The sequence below is a fragment of the Etheostoma spectabile genome, chromosome 11 (assembly GCF_008692095.1).
Source record: "Etheostoma spectabile isolate EspeVRDwgs_2016 chromosome 11, UIUC_Espe_1.0, whole genome shotgun sequence".
In the NCBI taxonomy this organism is placed as follows: domain Eukaryota; kingdom Metazoa; phylum Chordata; class Actinopteri; order Perciformes; family Percidae; genus Etheostoma; species Etheostoma spectabile.
The window spans coordinates 601,973-622,500 of NC_045743.1; the positions used below are offsets into that span (position 1 = coordinate 601,973).

The 20,528-nt window shown below is 38.6% G+C and overlaps 1 long non-coding RNA gene across 1 annotated transcript; it reads left to right on the top strand.

The window, feature by feature from the left end:
- Positions 1-7,207: 7,207 nt before the first annotated feature.
- LOC116697895 (uncharacterized) lies at positions 7,208-18,858 on the top strand. Its single transcript, XR_004334071.1, has 3 exons — positions 7,208-7,219; positions 18,473-18,477; positions 18,744-18,858. It is a non-coding gene; the product is annotated as an uncharacterized LOC116697895 (long non-coding RNA).
- Positions 18,859-20,528: the final 1,670 nt, after the last annotated feature.

Below are 20,528 nucleotides of genomic sequence, written 5' to 3' on the forward strand. Positions count from 1 at the left end.
AGTGTTCAGCAGCTAGTCTCCAGCTGTCTGCTGTTTGGTGATGAGCAGGCAGTGTACACTGGGTTTTAGAGCTTTTTTTTCTGAGAATGGGAGCAATGAGAGTGACCCAAAACAGTAGAGTTGGAAATCTTAAAAATATGCTTAAACTCAATATAAAGCTCTGTAAAGCTGCAGATTTGTATGATGATTATCAATATGTTCTTCACAAATGAGCAACAACTTTTATGTTAATATATGGTTCTAAAAATATAGATTAGAGTCACCTTAACTTTTTTTTTTTAAAACAACTGCATCCACATTGGTAACGTTTGGTAAAATTTTTGGTATTTACTAGAGCGTCAAATAAAATTCTTTGTTTGACATTAGGCGGTGAGGCTGAAGAAGTCAGAGGATTCTTGTTGAGGTTTATGAAATTATTTATGGAGGAGCTCTGTGCGGTTTCTCTCTGACTGCAGTCTGAAGCATCCCAGAGAGGTTTGTCTAAGCTCTTTGAGTTATGAGTCTGAACCTGGTGTGGATATTTACTGCAAGGAAACTTTGAGAGCAAAATTTATTAAAACAAGAACCAAGTGTGGCTTTGTAATTGTTCCTCTAACCTTAATTTATAATCTTTTCTAAAAAGCCAATAAAACAGAGTTCCAAAAAGAAACAAAACATCAGCGGTCAGTGTTCACTCGTATATATTTAGTTTGCTGCTGATGTGACTCCTCTGGCCTGAGTTTTCTCAGAGAGGACGGTTGCTCAGGAGTAAAGGTGATGTAATCCAAACACAGCTTACATAATGGGAATATCTTCCATAAACTTCAAGTTTCTATACAAGACTGTGTCATGGTGTCTGTGCTCCATCCTACTGGATGGGTTCAGTGGAAACTGACAGGAAGGGTGTGTGTTAGAGCAGCAGGAGGTTACGTTTTTAAAGAGTCGTTAAATGGCTGGTTTGATTAAGACCTTTCACCATTAGTGAGGTCTGTGAGTCCGTCCGACAATAAGCCCTGTCATAGCTGTGACTGCAGGGCTTCGTTCAGACTTTTGTAATTTTAGGAGCGCGGTGGAGCAGGGACGCGGAGCGGACTGGTAACAGTCGTAGAGAGAGGCTGGGTGGACTGGTTATATCATGCATTGAGAATGAACGAGCAGAGAAGTTGAAACTAGAACAGGCTGTAGGGGACTCTGCAATACCAAGGACTCACAGAATGACAATCAGACAGGTGAGTACAACAACCAACTCACTGCTGGATGAAACTCACTGTACAGAAGAGAATGTCAACATCAGCTGCGTTACCTAGAAAGGCGCTGAGCTTTGGGCTTTTAAAAATAAAAACTGCTCTAGTGCTCTTACCATCCCTTCATGTTGGTCTCTTGAGCTGCATTAGTGGAGTTAACAGGGTCCAGATATGTGAGAAATTTCAGTTCACCACCTGAAACAAACCATAAAACACTTTATGCAATGAAGTACACGCCTCAGGTCTAGCAATCTGTGTGTGGTTGAAGTCAAAGAAATGCCAACATGCATGTTGCAGTCCATGTCACGTGTAACAACCAGTTGTTAAACACTGATGCAGCTGCCAACATATAACTAGAGGAATCCTCAGAGAGAACAAGCTGTACCAGACATGTCAAGAAGTCTTCTGAAATATGTTCAGTTATGTTGGTCTCTCTGACCTGGGAGATGATGTAAGCAGGGAGAGTCAGTGGCTGCTGTATTTATTGCTTTACATACCTGGCTGGTGGTTTGCCTCCTACAGTCCATCACACCATGAACCCGATAAGTAATTAACATTTATAGGCCTATATCTCAAGGAAAGGGCAAAGTTTAACAGGTGCAAACACAATCAAACTCCTCCCACGCTTGACTACACAGTGAGTAAAAAAAATGTCATAAGTTCTAGCTGAAAAATAACAATATCCATTTAAAATGTACATAACTACTGACCCCCAAAGGACAATTTAGTTGAAAAATTCCGACAAAACACAGACAAAGTTAGGAGATAATGTCGAATCCCCACATGGCCAAATCTGTTGTGATTTATATCTGATGCAATGTGAAGAAAATGTTAAAAGTCTTTCTTTTTTATTGTTTTTATGTTACCTTGGCCTTTACATGCTTAGTAAAGGCTATACTTTTTAGTAACAGTGTGAGTCAACATTAAAAAAAAGATTGTTGCTCTATAACACTGTAAAATGTGAGGTCTCAGTAATCAATTAGATTTATAGAGCCTAAAACTATCAAACTAAAAACAATCATGACGGTCATAAATCAACTTCATATTTAATTTATGACTCTGACAAAGAGAAAAGCAAGTCAGTAATACTGTCAAATCCTACGTGAGGACGTTTATTATCAACCAAATGGCAGGTATGCACAGCCTGTCCAGAAGATCCATTGTTGAGATGTGCGAGGAGCCAATCCCCTTCTGAATCCTTCAGCTTCACGCTGATCCACAAAGAAAAGTCCCATCTGCAGCCTGACTTCTTCTCTGGTTCCCATTCTGTGCTGGACCAGCAGAAAGCAGAACAGTTCCTGCTGGGGCAACTCTAACCAAAGACAACTGCACTGTACATGAAGGCCGTGTGCTTTTGATTATCTGTGAGATACTAACTTTCCCATTTCTCTTATTGAGGGGTTAGTTTGTAGGTCAACAGCTGAACCTCCAACCTCACAATGACGCATAATGCACCTCAAGCAGCACAAACCTCTGAAGCGGCCTGCTTTATGGTCATATCTACATCAAATTCCTATGTTTGATATCAAACTATCAGTTTCTACAGAGTCACCGTTAGATTTCAAAGAACCCACTGCAACCTCAGACCTGTGGGTTTTCTGCACGTACTCAACAAAGGAGCCACCTCTCCAGCCTTTATGTGGTTGAGTATTCCTTTATGTTTGTTTTCTTGTTGGCCCGGTTCCGTCTGAAGATTTGTTGCTGATTTTACAGGTGCAGCTTACGTTCTCAGACTTCCAGCTGCAACAGTAAAGTTGGCTTTTGTTGTCAAAAGGATGATAAGAGAGTCCCAGGGAGAGCTTGGCTTCTCAGTGAGATTCCTCTGCCAGCTCGCAGCTCTCTGTGAAATGATGTCACACCTGATACGATCCATCCCTTTGGTGAATTTCAAAAGCCAAAACAGAAATTAACTGTGTTTTCCTCCCTACGCTACAGTCTTGACCCACTCCAAAAGACATGTAACTCCCTTCACAGTATCTATGGTGACATTCCCACATGTTGTTTTTCTAACACACATTTGGCTGCTTTGGTTACGGAGTTATGTTGCCACGAAAAGCAAATGTCCCCCTTTAAACCTTCACAAGAGGACAGGACCGTGCATCTGATGTTGTTTAATTTTCGACGTTCAAAACGTTCCAAAAATAATGGCACTGATGGAGAAATATCTGCGTGCCAACTTTTATCCTATTTTACAATCCTGTCCTATTAGAAATAGCTGTTGTAAAACCAAGCGTATTGTAGCATTGTTTTTTTTCCAAGCTGAAACCCACAAAATATAATTGTGTGATGATTTGTGGGACTCTGTAGAGGCACAGAGCCATTTGAAGAAAAACATGTCAGTTTTTTGTTTGACATTTTTACATCTAAATACCGCAAATTGCAAGCACAGCTCAGAATATTTTAAGACCTCCAGGTCTTAAAGTCACATAACAGGAGAGAAGATGTACTTGTTATTTATGTGTGAGGAATGAAGGAGTGTGGGAGTGTGCGTGTGTGCGTGTGTGCGTGCATGTGTGTTTCCTTCATTGAATACATAGTTGTGTGTTAACCTCACTGTGCATTCACATGGACAAAAATCATCAAACCAAAGCTACACTGGTGAAAAACGTGAGGTCAATGCATATCAGGATTCAAATTTTAAAACATTATGTTAACAGGCAAATATGCAGACACATGCATGCATCCTTGCTGTTTTCAACATGCTGGTTTGTATGCTTTTGTACTTGTGTCCCTTTCATGTGTGTGCCGGTGAAGGTGAGTGGGAAGGCACATGAGTCTGACCTTTGCAATAAAAGAAACAGATTAGGCCAATCTTTCATCCACCCCTTTGTTATCACCACCAACGCTCTCAACGATGTTCCCTATGAAAGGAATGCCCAAATGCTTTGAAGATCATTGTTTTCCGCTCTAACGATGAACCCCAGAATATTCCTCAGGGAACTCCATCATTCAGGGATCTTACATCTGAGGCCCTCTGTTGAAGATCAAGATGAGGAACATAGTGAATATCTTTGTATCCCCCCCCCCCAATGGAAATTACACTCTTGGCTGGTTGGGTCTCGTAATCAAGAGTAAATATGCAGAAGCTTGAATGCACCACGTGAATCTCTCTTGTAATGTTAAATTTTACTCCTGACAGTTTTATTTTGAACATTCAAATGACCCTTTAAATGGAGCACTTTGTCAGTCTGGGAAAGTGTCCTTTAGCCAGATATTGAATGTACAGCGCTGTGGGTGCTGCCCTTTTTACCTCACTTGCCAATGCTAGTGGAGAAAGTGAGAGTTTACATATGTGGATCAATAAAGAACTTGTTTTATGATGCACTGTGTTGCAGTCTGCGACAGTCAATGAAACATTGAAGGAAACGTGAGAGAGGTGGGAAACGGCATGGGGTCATGACCTTTGAGTCAAGCCAAAAACATCAAGAACCACTGAAACCCCCCTGCCCAACATCAAGGCTTCAAAAGCACATTGTTACCCCCCATCAACACCTACACCCCACGTCCCTCTCTGATGATTGACATGTGAGTCATGTTTGGTGGCAGCTCAAAGTTATTCATGTTGAAGGGATGGTGCTCTCTTCTTATGTTTCTGTGGTCATTTTGATCACTACGCAAAGGCAACTGCAGACTGTTTCTTCTTTAAAAATGTACTGCACATAACAGTTTTACCAGCCACACAGAGCAACAAGAAATGTGTTAATTGTATCGCCGACACAGAAAGATGTTGTGCTAATTGTGTTAAGAGCTGTTAAAAGTATTGAAAAAATTGTCATAGCAATCGTAAAAAACTGTAAACAAGCATACAGGTAGTGTACAACAATGCTGGTGGATTGATGGTTACAGTTCCTCTTATTGTACAGTAATATGAGAAGGAACCTGCCCTGAAGCCTTAAAGTAAAGAAGAGAAAAGAACATCTATCTGACCAGTGTTTCTAACTGATCATGGTGAAATAAGACAAACAAGATCATCAAAAGGGGAGATTGTTATATGCTATGTGAAACATTGCTCAACAATATTAGCCAAACTGCTTTTCAGTCACAGCAAAAAAGTGACACAGAACGAACATATCTTTTAAATGACTTTGACCTTTGATTTGTGAGCAGACTGTATTATTTTTGAACAATAGTTACCACATCATCAGATGTCTTCAGCAGCTACCACAGTACAAGAAACAATTTTGTTGCTGTGTCTCAGTGGTAGAGCGGGTGCCTGCCAATCGGAAGGTTGGTGGTTCGATCCCTGGCCCTGCAGTCCCACGTCGAAGTGTCCTTGGGCAAGACACTGAACCCCGAGTTGCCCCCGGTGCTGCACATCGGAGTGTGAATGTATGTGAGTGTGTATCTGATGAGCAGGTGGCACCTTGTACGGCAGCCTCGGCCACAGTGTATGAATGTGTGTGAATGGTGAATGTTTCCTGTAGATGTAAAAGCGCTTTGAGTAGTCGTTAAGACTAGAAAAGCGCTATATAAATACAGCACATTTACATTTAAATTTACACTTACAGTTTTCATTTGCTTCATTAACCCCTAGAAAAAGGATTTGTTTTACAAATACCCTCAAGTTTGATTACAGCAATATATTCATTAAAGGTGGCCCTAAGAGGCTTTGGCCCAATTTGATTGATATCTGACTAAATTAACAATAAAAGAAGAAAAACTAAGCCGTGTCTTATCACTGATTAGTGATGGAGTATAATCTACCATTCTGACCCATTTTCTGTTTTTCTATTGGCACACATCCCAGCAGTTGTCAGGGGATACAGAGTTCACCAGTTGCCGTTAACAAGCCTGTCTTTTGAATATTTAACGCAATTCAGATTATCATTATGCTTCTCCTTTGCACGTGTGTTTGTCTGCATGTCAAACATCTTTACACCTGGACTATCATACAGGAACAATTATTTTGTCTCTAGTTTTTCTAGTTAAAAATGAAAGCAACGTTTCTGAGTTCCTCGAAAGGTTCTTGGCCATTTGATAAAATAATAATATAATAATAATAATAATAATAGTAATAATAATAAACGTAATGCTCACAAGCTGACACCAAGTCATCTAATTCTGGGCCTCAAGATGTGTGTCATATCTGAGTCACATCAGTCGTAAAGGTTTCATGAACACTTTACTGTGTGTTGATGTGGATGCAACGACAGTGTTGTCAATTCTTAGAGTTCCTCATTGGGGCGACAGAAACAACACACTGTAGCTTTAATGTAAGATTAATAAAAAATAAAAAAAAGAGTATTCAGTCATCTCTAGAAACCACTTGCAAACTTTTACACACAGGAAGTCATTAGATTCAGTGTTACAGAAATAAAAAATGTTTGCTTAATCAGAATCAGATTCAGAATCAGCTTTATTGACCAGGTATGAGGACACATACGAGGATTTTTCTTTGGAGCATCGTTGCTCACAATGTGCTTACACATTCAAAACAACCAAACAATATATACACACCAATATATACACACTAAAATATACATACCCTAAACCAGGGGTCTTCAACGTTTTCCAGGCCAAGGACCCCCAAACTGATGGCGAGATGGAGCGGGGACCCCCTAATTATATATATATTGTATAAAATTGTGTTATATCAACCTGGTCCTATAGTGCCATGTGTGCATTGATGACTGAAAGACATCTTCTGCCTCCATTTATCTGTTTACTACAGTGTGTTGAAGTCATGTTAATGTGTATTTAAAGACATTTCAATTAGTGGAAAAAATTGCAGAGGGGGGGGGGGGGGGATATGAAAAAAAGTCTAATCAACCAAAACTTTCGCGACCCCCATGCAGTACCTCCGCGGACCCCCTGTTGAAGACCCCTGCCCTAAACAGAAACAATACAGAGGCATGTTTCTGTTAAGAGTATGTTTAATGCAGCTTTAAAACATTCACAGGATGTTTCACTTCCGATTTTACCCAAAGACTATACTTACAGTACGACAGTGTGACAGACGCAAAACAGCCAGGAAAACTGGAGAGGAACAGAGGAATGTAAACCTGTGCACAGATGGCCTCGCTATATTTCCAGGTATTGGGGCTTTGGGAAAGTTTTAGGCATCCGTTCAATGTGACTGACTGCAAGTTTTCCCTCACGTGTAAGGTTGTAAGGTTGTGACTAAACATGCAGGAGCCAATCAGCATCAGAGGTCCGCTGCGAAGATGAATCGCTGTTGCAGGGATTGCAAATCACCTTCGGCTAGAGTGTAACTCCCCACAGCTCAGTCTTTGGATGCTGTGTTTCAAAATGGAAAAATTAGTGAAGATGACTAAAGGAAAAAATGGCTAATTCACCATTTCATGAAATAAGGTAAAAATATAAATATTCTAAACAACGAGTGGCACCTGGTTTCTCTGGGGAAAGAGCAGAAGAGTTGAGGGATGTATTTCTAAATACAAAATTGAGGATCATTTGAAACAAGCAAAGACAAAACATGAGAAGAAGAGAAAACCAGATGGAAAGGAAGACAGAGTGAAAGAGCTGTCAAGTGCAAAAAACACTCTTGTCCTTGTTGAAAGCATCAAAGCGTTGCGTCCTGGCAGGGTTGAGGAGCGGTCGTCCTGTGAGAGGAGGCTGCCGGTCGAAGGTTAGAGTTTAAAACTTTGATGGAACAAGACAGAGAGGGAACTTTAACTTCAGCTGACACGCAAACTACATCATGAACTTCAGGGGAAGATTGATTTCCAAAACTAGTGTTCTGTAAGTGAACTCCTTAGTTGTAAAGCTTTTGGTGATGAAGAGATGGGACAAGACAAAGGAAAACAGAAACAATAGCGTAGATGTTTTATTTAAAAGGCCTGGTCTTGCACCGGTTTAGGCGCAGTGGTGAGATCGGAGCCGGAGAGGGAATTAAGTTGATCTGAGATCGAGTGAAATTATTTTTATTTTACCTTTATTTAACCAGAAAGAAAAACTCATTGAGATTAAAAATCTCTTTTCCAAGAGTGTCCTGGCCAAGATAAGCAGCAGCACAAACAACAAAGTTGCAGACATATAACAAATAACATATATCATGAACATAAAACATAAAACACTTTATGCGGTTAATAAATAGTGAGTAACAAGGTCATAAAATATCTAAATTTCAACAATAGTGAATAACAACAAGGATCGTCAGAATAATCAATCATAACATCTACAGCCAGTCTTGCTCAAGCAGCTGAACAAATGTAGTTTTTGGCTGACAGGTTTCCAAGAATTAATTTAATTTAAATATATTCAAGCAGGCACAATTTGAGCCAGAGAGCTGGCGTGTGCATGTACGTGCACAGACCAAAGAATTGCACATTTCGCAGCAAGCATAGATTTGGACACGGACATACAGGAAGAAAGATGGATAAACATTCATGAACACATAGGTGTGCAGGGTCAAATCAGTTGCCAAGACAAATTTAGAAATGACATTTAACAAACTCTTTTGTCAAAAGTATGGCCGATGAAGCAATGGCGGGGGTTGCCTGGAAACAATGAAAGGCCATCGATAGAAAAGCGTTTTGCTTAGCACATTGCATGGGGTCTGTTTACTTCTGACCATGTTTGATTTTACCTTCAATTCAGGTCTGCTAGAGCAGCACATGGAATAAACTTGAGCCAGGAAACAACAGACATTTGTAATTGTTGTGTATATACTAAAAAAAAATTAAAATAAATAAATAAGACAGTATACATATATACAGTATGTACTGTATATACTATATATATATATATATATTGCAACCACAGTGTTTCTGTTGGTAACTTATTTCAAGGTGGTTGATTTTGTTTCTTAATTTGCTTTTTTCCTGAATTTTGTACCATATAAAATGCAAACAGTTGGTTTTATAGTGATGCACAGAGTATTGTATGTATATATATATATATATATATATACAGTATATATATATATATATATATATATATATACAGTATATATATAATAAAGTTTTTCTGCAAAATGCAAACAATGCTTGAGATTGTCATTTGCTACATAGCATTTTCTGCTTCCCTCTTGTATACAGAGGTTCTTGTAGTCTAGATAAAATACTTTTATGATGCAAAAAACAAACATTTCACTTTCCCTCAGACTCACTTGACAGTGATATGTCTCTTATATTTTAATACAAATGGTCTTGGCTCAGTATAACACCGTGGTCCTTAATAATAAACCCCAGAAATACTAACGAGGGCTCTTTGTCAAGGCTTCTGCCCCGCACTGCTGCTGCAATAACAAGTGTGGGCGTAGTCCTCACACACAGCTAACAAAACGGCTTGGATTAGCTGCTAACGTGCTAACCCAACATGGTCGATACGGCCGCTGATAAAACTCACACTGTCAAGAACACAGTGCACAATTATCTCAATTAAATATGGAAATATGTATGGTGTATTTCTTTCAAAATAAAAGATCAAAAAAAGGTCGGATACATTTTAATTGGGTGTGTAATCCTGCAGTTTATTGTCTTGTATAGCGGTGACGAGAGAGCCACATCACACGTAGGCTATTTGATGTTGAGATCGCAAGAGACCACAAGGAATGTGCACAATGATGTTTCCCGAGCAAAACCCGTTAGTCCGTTGGTCTGATCTCAGTTTTGTTGGTGGGCTTAGATTTTTCTAGCTTTTTCTTCTGTTTTGATGTGTTTTAAAATTTGACGTCATTGTTAAATGGTTTTGAGGAATGTTAAACTTCTGACCAGACTTTGTCAATCTCGCCTTCTTTACAAACATTTACACATTGAAAGCCTTTTTCAAACAGTCTTAACAAAAAAAACATTGTGTTTACGTCTGCAGTCACGTTTCTAATGGAGTTTACTGGCAGTCTGAGCTCTTATTTACAGCTTCTTTTATGTTTACCAGAGACATATATTATCTTTTAGTGTGTGTAAATCCACAGTGTTTACATCTTCATACTGCGAGCATGAGTATTAGTATCCCTGTGCACATTAACTAACAGAACATTTTTATTATCAACAAATACTGACCTCTTCAAACTGGAAACACAAGGAACTAAAAATAGAGCTAATACACGCTAAAATACACTAAAATCATACTAGGCAACCTCCAAACATACAGAAATTGATTTGTGTCATTATCTTTTACGATAAAGACTCTCTGTCTGACGATTCCCATGAAAGAAGATCTTATCATCCCAATACCAAAATAGGACGGTGAGGCAGGGTGGAGGGTGAGGACTTGACAAACAATTGACAGGGAACATGTTGTTTAAGTCCAATACTGATATTTTAGTGACACAATTTGCCAGTGACTAAGATCTCAAACAAATGTAAACTATTCAGTGTTTGTTCGTGAAACAGCCTTTTGACCATCATGGGTCTCTAAAACTAATAACTGGCCGCTTACGTTAATGCCGTTTAATGGAACTTGAGAACAATCTTATCATGAATGATAGTAATGATAGCCAACATTACAAAAATATTAGACATAAGTAATGGCGTTTTTCCACTGCTGGTAACAGCTCGACTCGACACGCCACGAGCCCTTAAACAGTTGAAAAGTGAGAATAGTGCAGAGAGTAGATAATCTGGTGTCTGGCTAGATTTTTTTTTTTTAAATGTCCCGTTTGTTCTGGACACACACTCCGCACTCTTGTTCGCTAACAACGTAGTGATCCGACCAATCAGCAGTCTGCAGGTTTCCACGTCACCTTTTGGTATCGCCCCAGCTCGCTGTGAACCTCGACTGAGGTAGTACTAAAAAAAGTACCTGGTAGCAGGTCCCAGGGACTTTTTTTCGTAATGGAAAACCAAAAATGGCGAGTCGAGGCGAGGCGAGTCGAGTAGATACCACGCAGTGGAAAACCGACAGCTTGATCTCACCAGTTGTACGCACCAAATGCATGCTCTTGTGAGAATTGTCGGGTCTACTGAATTCTCTAAATTGTAGAGTGTGGTCTAGATCTGTAAAGTGCCCTGAGACAACTTACGTTATGATTTGACACTATAAATCAAATTGAACTATCAAAACTTTTTTTTAACTCCTGGCTATTATGTGAAAAAGGCACAGGAGTCATGTTGCTGAACGACTTGCTGCTATTCTCGCTCTCTCCCATCCTCTGTGTTTTTCTCTTCCGCTCCGTCTTCTTGTCACGTTGAATCACCAATTCATCATCCACATTTCAAATTTCGTCTTCCTTCCCTCAGCTCGCCGGCTTCTTCCCTTCATCTCTCTGGGTCTTTATGGCCGGGGCTCTTTGATGTTGTGATGTCACCATATAAAGCCATGGAGACACTGCGGGTCAGGTGCCACATGTCACTGAGTGGTTGGGCTGCACGTGAAAGGGACCCTCTTAGTAGAACTGTGACAATAATCCTACGATAACCTATTATGGGAAAGCAGTGCAATTTAAATTTTAGATCTCACTGGGCTTGAGTGTATTTCATTCATTTATTTGTTTTAATTTGGGTGAACTCTAATTTATTTTGTCCCTTCTACGTGCAAACTACTGCGCAACACAAATTTTCATCAGGCCTCTTTGATTTTTGTCCCCTGTTTTACATCATAATAAAGGTCATTACAGTACTAACAATACCAAGAAAGACAATTACAATACTCATCACCATTAGGGTATAATTTGATGTATTCACCACTTTCCCTGTCAGCAGCACATTGTTCCACCTGCATAATATTTCATTTGGCATGGAGAAGCACTGAAGGCTGGTTTCCTTGTTATCCCTCCACACTGCTGAAAACATCACGTCACCTTGCAGGCAAAGCCCATCTCTGAGTTAAGTCTGTGTTGGTCTGGTTGCCAGAGCTCGACACCCAAACTAAGCTCACATAACTGACATTTACAAGTTTTGAACTGTGTCCAGATGATATATGGCGCAGTGGATATCTGAAGAGAGTTTAACTTGCAACTCTAAAAATATCTCGCTGAGGGAAATTAAGAAAAGCACATTTATTTTCTTGTCCTGTGGTCTGTCGTCAGCATTACAGTCATTACCTCCACAGAACCAACAACTAATATATGATAAAGGCCAGAACTGGAGTTGTGAGGTTGTAAGATGACGGATAGAAGGAATAACTTTGCCAAAGTGGGCTTTCTCTGGCTAATCAACTGGAGAGAGTTAAGGCCATTTTAAAAGCACCAATGACAAGAGTAAGGCAAAGAATTGTAAGGCAACAGTGAGTAATCCTATCTGCAGTTGAGTTGATTATATATTTTCAGACTTTCCTGATCTGTCTGATGCTCTCAGCCCCAAAACCATTGGTTTTTGAAGACATAAATATATTGTTGAATAAAAAATTGAGCAAAAAGGTATAAGTACTTTCCTTACACAGGTGGGCATTCACTGAAAAAATTATCAAATTGTCCGTTAGTTAAGGATTATTTTCGGACATGGATTTATTTACATTCAGTGCTAGTGAGTATTTCTAATGATGTGAGATTAAGAGAAAAGAAATCAATACTCTAGGATACATTCAATGTTGTTTTTTGTCTTTTCATGGTAAGTTATTTTATTTCTCCAACACTTCAGCTCCTGGCAAAAAAAGGTGACGCGTTTGCTGGTAATTTTTTTAAAAACATAACAAGGAGTTATAGCCACCACAGCTGAACAGACAAAGACAAACGTGCCACCAACAGAAACAGAAAACTGCAGACACTGCAACTACAGGCCAATGGCACAGTACTACAGCGTAGTGTTTGACTGCAGGTGATCCGTGGAAAGTGCAAAAAAGGAGACAAACTACAAAAAACACAGCAACAGAGCTTATGGATTCATGCTTTACAGTGTGAAGTACTTTTTGAATCCAAATGTGTGATCTGATTACTGCAGCAGAGCTAAATGAAAACAGGACAGCACATAATCCAAGTTAATGGTTGACAAAGGAATCAATAGTTTGACATGTAGCTCTAGTAAGTAAGTTATTAAATAGAGAAAAATGAAAATACAAAAAGGACAATTATTTTCAAATTAATATTCAAAGGGGGTGTGAAAAGGTCTTCTAAGGCAGTGATTCCCCCACAGGGGGGTCGCGAGCCAGAGAGGGGGGGTCGCGAGTTGATTTCCAGAAATAAATTTTTTTTTTTAAAAACGATTAGAAATAGCATATGTTAGCCATGATTTTAACACAAGATAAAACTAGTGGCTACATTTAAAATACAACCAAGCAAATAAATAAACAGAGAACAGCTCTTTTGATTTTCTTTCTTTCCGAGTAGCGGTAATGAGTAATAAAGTAATGAGTAAATTACTGTAGCATAATGCCATGGCTGTTGTGTTATTTTGTGTTGTTTGGACACGCCTATAGTGCGTGCACGGTTGCGCGCAATGTTTACGTTTATAGTGTGGGGGGGGGGGTCGCAAGTCACTTGCACCGTTACTTTGGGGGTCGTGGGCTGAAGGTTTTGGGAACCCCTGTTCTAAGGTTAGAACAAGCTGTAGCACAGGCTACTATACATCATTCAGTGTCTGACTTCGCTGTACTGCTGCATAAATACCAAAAAGTTCAATCATGGCCAGAGTCACACCAACATACAGCATCAAACCACCTCCATGTGCAAACGCATAACTATTGTGAGCCGTACTGTACAGAAAAGTAACTCATGCTGAAGGCAAGGCAAGGCAAGGCGAGGCAGCTTTATTTGTAAAGCACATTTCAGCAACAGGGCAATTCAAAGTGCTTTACACAAAATCAGTTAAACAGATAAAACACAAGTGCAAACAGTTAAAAATCATAAGCATTAAAAACCGGTAAAACACATGAATAGACAGTTAAAAATCATAAGCATTAAAAACCAGTAAAACACATGAATAGACAGTTGGAACAAGCTCCCACCAGACATTCGCACCATAACGGATGTTGTTCATTTTAAATCAAAACTTAAAACTTATTTATTTAGAGTGGCTTTTAATACACAGTAGTGGTGCAACAACTCTTCTTCTGATGATTATAGGTAACTTCATCTGTCTTACTGTTTTTTATGCTTTGTCTGTTTTTTCTTTCACGTGAATGTTGTGTTTGTTTTCTTGATGATGTAAAGCACTTTGGACACCTGCTGGTGCTGTAAAGTGCTATATGAATAAATGTTGATTGATTGAAAAAATAGACGCATAAAACACAAGAATAAAAGTTACAGTGCAGCATAAGAAGTTTAAAGAAATGAGCAGTCATTTAAAGAAAGGCAGCATCAAAAAGAAAGGTCTTCAGCCTTGATTTAAAAGAACTGAGAGTAGCAGCGGATCTGCAGGTTTCTGGGAGTTTATTCCAGATATGAGGAGCATAGAAACTGAAAGCTGCTGAAGACATAATGGAGACTGCGTGCTGTGTTGACTCTCCTCTATCAAACAAGACAAACCTCAGTTGGATTACAACTTCAAGGATTCAATAAAGAATGCCACATACAAAGATCTAGATTGAATGGTTCACCACTGTTTGTGTAATGTTTTAGATGACAAAGGGTTTATAACACCAGGTGGTAATCTGCTGCCCTCATGTGGCAGCAAAGGAAACCTTAAATTAGATTTTAAACCACTGTTTCCCTCCAAAATGTCTTTCGCTGGGGTGGACTGATAATCCCATAGTAGGCCTAATTTTCACCTTTTACAGCTCAACTGTGCACAAAATGGTGTAAAGTTATTTCCCGTACCCCACATGCCTTAATACTTGTGTGCATTTTTTGGCATGTATAATTATCCAGGGCATTTTGTTGTTCTCCTTGTCCCGGAAAAGAAGAAATAATTAATGGGACTTGAAAAAGTAGTCGAAATACACTTTACAAATAGGAAGCGACAGTCCCACCTGCTAGCAACATAGAAAAGTGTGGTATTGAGTAATTAAAAAATTAATTAAACATGAAACATCGTCGGTTGCTCCGTGGTTGATATTATTTATAATTTAAGGTAAGTGTTTTAAAATTTTAAACTGAGTGTCCGATTTTTGTACAATCTATAATATATAGCCTATATGTATATATAGATGTATAAAATATACACAGTATATGGGAAATCAACATTGCACATCATGCGCAAAGACTGAGGCAATTGAAAGCCATAGACAGTTAAAGAAAGCGAAAGGCACAAATTTGATTCCACGCGGAGCATGAAAAAACAAATCCACGTGGGGCTGCTGATTGGCTGCCAGCTGCAATGTGATTGGCTGTTAGTTGGTAGATGTTAGTATTTCTTTTAAAGGATATAGGCAGTCACGGTAAACAATACAGCACACATTTTAAAGTCTGATTTTTAAAGACAAACCTTAGAACAAAGTGCCCACCAACCGGATATTGTTGTGGTTATGAACCAAACCACTGGTTCAAATCACTTTATATGGAGTGGTTCTCCAGGAAAAAACGTTTATTCTTATAGCTTCATCCATGGCTAGCTTGTTAGGGAAGGCGCTTTTGTTGGTTACACCGGAAGGTTTTACTCCCATTGGTGCATTATAAGATTAAGGATACTCCACCTTTAGTAACCTGGTCTGTTTTTGTTTTTGACTTTCAGGATCTCATGCTTCTTTCTGAGATGAACCTGAACATGAAAGGAGCAGGACATTGGCAACCTCGGACCAACGTTAACGTTACCCACACTGACAGGGCGTACCAATGCAGCAGGCCTTGCTGATGTTACAGCAAGTTCCGGAGAACAGGGATGTGCCTAGTCACATTATCACCCGTTGACCTGTGTGAGGAAAATGTTACAGGGCATTAAAATTGTGTAATTTTCTGGTTTTGTATCTGTCCAAAGGACTTGCTCCACCACCACCGTTTCTTTCTACCTATAAAAACGCCACGGTGCATGTACATGCATGCATTTGAACTAACTAGTGCCTGAAAAAGGAAGAATAGAGAAAAAGTGTCCATCAAGAGAGTTCTACGTTTGGCACTGATATGAAAATGTGTGCTGTCTTTATTTGAGTAATTGAGGTTGGTGAATCATATTCATCCTCTTTAACAGTCCTCTATTTCATTTTGTCGCCTGTTGGGGACCTTTTATGCTTTTTTAATACTTTTTTAATCAGTGTGCTTCTAATCTCACCGGGAGTTGAATAGAGTTTGAGCAGCTTTGCTCTTTTTTTTAATAATGTTTCTGAACACAGACGGAGGGGGAGGTGAATGAGGGCCTGCAGGTCTTGCCCTGATATTTCCTCCAGGAAGATAAAGACCTGCAGACCGGCAACAATAATCCTCACATGGGAAGATTAGCCAGAACCACTGTTTAAAGGTCAATGTGAAGTAACCTTTTCTTTGGGCTTACTAATGAAACAGGACATTTCAAAGATTTTATTTCATACACATAGGCTACATATTCACTACAACCAGTCATGAGCAGATCTGTTTTGGCAACTTCAGATGGGAGCGTGCTCCAGGTTTGCTCCAGGCGGACGTGCCACATTGATTCATTAAGGAGTTTGAGAATTCATTTTAGAAGTTAGTTTAATTAGATTTACTCCAAAAGGAACAGATGGTGTTTGTAATGCAGTAAAGAGAAGCCCTGTATAGTATGCGTGCTGTAGTGGTGGGATGTAAAGTACATTTACTATTTTGTACTTGAGTACAGATTTGAAGGATTTGCCCTCTATAGTATTTTCTTCCCATGCTACTTTCCACTTCAGTGTTGTGCTTTGCACTCCACTACATTTATTGGACAACTGCGTAAAGTACTATCACTCGACAAATTAAGTTTTTTGCACATAAAAAGTATGGAAATGTACAAGTAGTGGTAGCAGTTGATCAGTGAAAGTGATTAGTTGAATAATATATCAACATTATTTTTTATTAATTCTTTTGTGCAAAAACATTTCATGGTTCTAGCTTCAAATGTCGTTTTTTTAGGATTAGCTGCTTTCCTTTTTATTTATTTATTTAGATTTTATTGTATTTATTAAGGTTTTAGGTCTATTGGTTGGACAAAATGAGCAAATCTTCATGTTTATGCATATTCTACCAACATAGCTAGAGTTGTAAAGCCTAAAGATAAAAAGCTCGTATACGGAGAGATCGACTGAAGAGCAGCAGAACAGGAGTTTGAGTTGGTTTCATCCGTTTGAGGGACGGTGCGTGGCCTGTCCCTGAACCACACTCTGCATATGTACGCAGTTATGCAAACATGTAGGAGGAAGAAATAATAAGGAATTAAGTTCCTAAAGAAAATGTTCACACTACTACTAAATGGTCTTTGGCTCAGTGGAGGTTATGTACCCTTCTGTACTCCTAAATGATTTTTAGGAATACATACCTAGATTCATTACATCTTTGTTGTGTATCGTGTTACAGTTATTTTCAAAATAAAGATTATTAGATTAGATTATACTTTATTCATCCCACGACGGGGAAGTTTTGTTGTTTTTTTGTCAATTTTATTGACAGGTTTAAATGTGTATGATAAATGCTCTGTTGTGAAGTAGAAACCAGTCTAAACCAGAGAAATTATAACAACTGATCCCAAATTCTTATACAACAAAAAGTCGTGTTTTTTTAAGGGCAAGGTTTTTACTCCATTGCCTTTGTATCTAATGTTACCATGGAGACCAAAAGATGGCTGTCATGCCCCTTAGTGGCCACAAGGTGTGAGTGTTGCACAACAACGAAATGTTGAAACAACCCACACCAGTGAGACATTACAGTTTTTCTCCATTGGTTTGGCTCATTTCTTGAAACAGAAATTACATTCTCAAAACAACATGGACAAACCTCCAAACTACTTGGCAATTGTTCACAACAGAATTGAATTTCTCATTCATTTCATCAAATTGCAAATGCCTAAGTACATGCCTCAATGTCTCAGTACATCTTTGCAAATGATTAAGTACAGGTAGCCTACATTTAGCACAATTTCCAAGTGAATAGATCTTGCTGATCTAAACTGATTGTTGATTCTCGGTCTAATGGTTGTTCACTCCAAAACTTGTCAGCATCATTTCATTGTATAAGCCATTACATGCACAATAGTCTGTTCAATTGTCAAAATGAGTCAAGAACATAATACCATGAATACCACATATGAATCCCTTGGAACATTTGATAATTTCTTTTTTTCACAGCAATTGACAGTCAGGTGAAAGTAGAACTTTACTAACGAAGGAGGAGTTTCACACATCTCAGATGACCAATCAAACAGTATGTTTAGTTACATGACAGGTGCTGTCCATGACTGTGAATGCTCCCAAACATGTATAGAAAGATCTTGACAATGCAAGACCAGCACAATTTCTGAACATGGAGGCACCTGGCCAGGTAAATGAACAAGAGCAACTGCCTGCTCGAGTAGGAGGAGGTAGAGGAGGAGGAGGAGGAGGAGGAGGAGGAAGGGTGCGTGGTGGTGGAATAGGTCAGGAGAGGGAGGGTGAGGGCGCTGTAGGCTGTATATAATTTTCATTGATTTTTTATTTGTGTGATTAGTTTACAGTGTTATGCTGTATACATTTTCTTTTTACTCTGATGTATAGAAGTTACTTTACAGTATGTGTGTGAATGATAATAAAATTCTGTATTACAGTATATATTTTTGTGAAATCCTATTTCTTTTTTCAGTTTTATACACAATTGTATTGTGTAAGCACAAAAAAACAGTACAGTAACCATTCGTGAGCTTAGAATTATAAGGTTATATCTCCACTTTTGGTCGACATTGAGTTTTTGACACAATCTGATCCATTAGGTGTTTATTACAGTAATGCCTGTGTGATGTTATTTTTGTAAAAAACAATAAAAATAAAAAGATTACATGTAATAGATAAGGCTATAATAGAAGATTATACTACATAACGGTTTTGTCAGCTGGGATGTAAAAACTTTGATGCTCAATATCTCAGAACTACCCTACACGGAGATAGGACCTTACAGTTCTAAGCTCACGCATTGTCGGGTTGTCACCATTGTTAATGAAGGACTGGGCTAAGACTGAAAGGTGGATATGAGGGACATTTCCATGTCCTCTGCCATAGTGACAAAATATCTAAACATTCTGACTTGCAGTGCTTACATAATGCTAAAGGGACAGAGCATTTTGGGGGCACTGACTGGTTAAATGAGAAGGAAATTTAGTTTTGACACATGAGTGAACTGTTTTAGGAGAGGTGTGAGCTTTTGCAGGTGAACCACGGTGTTGTGCCGAACCATCCACGTTATTTTGGCAAAAGCACCAAGAGTGTGGAGAACGTCCGGTCTGTTTGGAGAAATGAGCGAAGCAATTGAGAAGGATCTTTGCCATTTTGGTGGCACTGACTCTTTATATGAGAAATGAATTTAGTTTTGAAGCATGAGTGAACTGTTTTGGGAGAGATATGAGCTTTTGCAAGTGAGCTATAGTGTTGTGCTAAACTGTAAGAACGTTTTGCCAAATGATCTTAGAGTTTTGAGAATGTAATTTCTGTTTCAAGAAATGAGCCAAACCAATGGAGAAAAACTGTAATAAAAAATATTTAAAAAAAAGGTTGCAAAAAAAGCAAGATTAAAAATATGAGACTTAAACTTTTCCTAAAAGTCATTTAGTTGCATCTGAGATACTCCACGGTAACATAAATGCACTTTAAGGTTCTATTATAAATAGATAGATAGATAGATAGATAGATAGATAGATAGATGGATAGATAGATAGATAGATAGATAGATAGATAGATAGATAGATAGATAGATGGATAGATAGATAGATAGATAGATAGATAGATAGATAGATAGATAGATAGATAGATGGATAGATAGATAGATAGATAGATAGATAGATAGATAGATAGATAGATGGATAGATAGATAGATAGATAGATAGATAGATGGATAGATAGATAGATAGATAGATGATAGATAGATAGATAGATAGATGGATAGATAGATAGATAGATAGATAGATAGATAGATAGATAGATAGATAGATAGATAGATGGATAGATAGATAGATAGATAGATAGATAGATAGATGTTTATTGATCCCAAGAAAAATGGGAAATTTCTGTGTTGCAGCAGCAAAATCAGTCACAAAGCACAGAATATAAATATAAATGAAATACTGGGAAAAATATACATACATACAATATACATGAAATAATAATGTGAATAAAGTAAAAAAGAACAAATATTTGACTATGTACAGGATGGGGAAACAATAATGTGCAACTGTTTAAATAATATGTTAAAATGTTAAAATGTTAAAATGTATGCTACATAAACCAAATTGTGCAGGTTGCACAAAGGTTTATCTGTACATATGCATAATATGAAATGTATAAAGTATTTTCCCCCGGATGGAGTTTAGACACTGGTGGTGGTGGTGGTGGTGGTGAAGGAGCCTGAAGACCGGACCAAAGACCGGACCAAAGACCGGACCAAAGACCGGACCAAAGACCGGACCAAAGACCGGACCAAAG